This window comes from Lactuca serriola, chromosome 4, assembly GCF_051521515.1.
Source record: "Lactuca serriola cultivar US96UC23 chromosome 4, Lser_US96UC23_V15, whole genome shotgun sequence".
Taxonomy (NCBI): domain Eukaryota; kingdom Viridiplantae; phylum Streptophyta; class Magnoliopsida; order Asterales; family Asteraceae; genus Lactuca; species Lactuca serriola.
In genome coordinates this window covers 105,382,457-105,384,813 of record NC_136411.1, presented here as the reverse complement: position 1 = coordinate 105,384,813, position 2,357 = coordinate 105,382,457, and positions in this window count along the sequence as shown.

Below are 2,357 nucleotides of genomic sequence, written 5' to 3'. Positions count from 1 at the left end.
TCCCACCTCCCAAGTCTATAACATTTAACTTTTTCATTTGTTTTCCTCTATAACTCTTACTTTTCAACCTTTAAAATATGTATAAGATTTAAACCATAACCCGAAACCCGACACGAAAATAAACGGGTTGACACGACACGACACGATAATTAAACGGGTCGGGTTAAGGTCAAACACTCTCAACCCATTTAATGTCTTGACACGACACGGACCTGACACGACACAACACATTTGTCAGGTCTAATTATGTGAATGAGGGTTGCTTTAATTAATGTTATTAAAAAGATAAAACGTAAAAAATTGTCTTTATAGCACAACTAATTATTGTCATTTATTTGATTTGGTCACTAAACTATTTTTTTTTTAATAAATCATTAAATTTCCTCGACACGTCATACTTCCACATAGGCTCGATAACAGGATATTTGTTAAAAATTAACGGAAGCAACCAAATCGGAAAAATGACAATATTTGATTGTACTATAATGTCATTTTCCCTTATAAAAAAACCTTTATGGAGAGAGTTGAAACTTAATCATATATAAACATTTATTAAACATAAATATACATATTTAAATCTATATTCATATTTTATGAGTTGGTATTAAATAAATAGATTGGGATATATTTGTTTGTACCATCGATCATTATTGATGCCTTTTGACTAGAAAATGTATATTATATTAATTGGACCATACAATGTTGTCTCTTGACGAAATGGACGTTTAGTTAGCTTAGCATGCTGATTCCAGATCATTACCTTCCTAACTAACTGACAATACATGAGTCAGGCGCTTCAACAGAGAATGAAAAAATTAAAAAAGGACTGACTGAACTTAAATAAAAAGAAAAAAAATGCCGGTTTGACTTGGTCAACTTAGAATGCATTTAACTTGTTGCTTGCATTTGGTGAATAAAACATGTGGCTTTTGATTACATTGCCTTTTGTAGGATGGAAGATACTACGAGTTTAATTTGTTTTAGTTTTAAAATTAAGAATCTTGGGGAATGAAGGTGTGTAGTTGTCAACTTTACCTTCTTTTGAGGTGGTAATGAGCATCACCCATTAAAGCCACTACTCAATACTCATATCTGTTCACTTTTTTTTGACCCACAACATCTATACTAGATAATAAACCTTTTTTTTTTTTTTGTTTCATGAAGCATTAAGTTTTTTTTAGAAAAAAAAAAAAAAAAAAAAAAAAAAAAAAAAAAAAAAAAAAAACTATAAGAAGGTAAACATTTATAAATTTATATTCATAAAATACCATTATTTTAATGGGTTTTAACGATTATGCGCCTTGTTTGATATTAGATTTTTTACGTTAGTCTACTAATGAGCCATTATATATCTAATTTGCATTTTAAATGATGCTTTTGAGATAGAGGAATGTTTATAATAGTTAATGGAAACTAGAATAATTGTTCATGTTACTTGAATCCAACTTAAATTACCCGGCAACATGAATATATGTTCATAATTATTGAACTTGCCTAGTTGCTTATAAGTCCAATATTAGATCTTCATTCGTCAACTTTGAAGCCCCCTATACGAAAAGGAAAGAGTAGCATTATTTGTAATGATTCCTTTAAAGTAATAGAAACTAGTAATTTACAATTGATGTTATTGGTATGCCTCAACACCAGCACTATAATATATATATATATATATATATATATATATATATATATATATATATATATATATATATATATATATATATATATATATATATGTGTGTGTGTGTGTGTGTGTATCATACATAGTGGATGCTCATTGATGTACGGGGTAGTTCTAAAGAAACACATTCAATTACCCCCACATATAATAACAAATTTTGGCCACCCCCTTAACATTAAATCCTCACAAATTATTTTTAAAAAGTCATTGTTTTGCCATCTAATCATAAATAATAAAAATTGACCAAACAAGCACATGTATATATATATACAGATTCTGACATTCTAGTTTTTGTATACGAATAAATTGGTGTGCAATAATGTTTCTGGAATAAACTTAAGCACTCACATAAGCAGATAGGAAGAATAGGAATCGTATGCATATTGCTATTATTAAACAAATTATGGTAGGTATTTGTTTGGAATTGATGCCAAAATCAAAATCTTGGTTTCAAATCTAGGTGTCTTTGCTTGCCTTTGCTTTTGGTTTTGTAAAAGTAAAGAAACTAACTTCTTCTTTGCTCCTTTTCTATTTTCCATTATCATTATTCTGCTATTATGTTCCTTTTATAAACTTTATGCTGTAAATTAGTAACTTGTTTTTTGGGGGAACAAAAGTTGATCGTTTGAAAGAATCAAGTGATGTTTTTCTCAAAGTAGTATGTTGTAATTTGGAT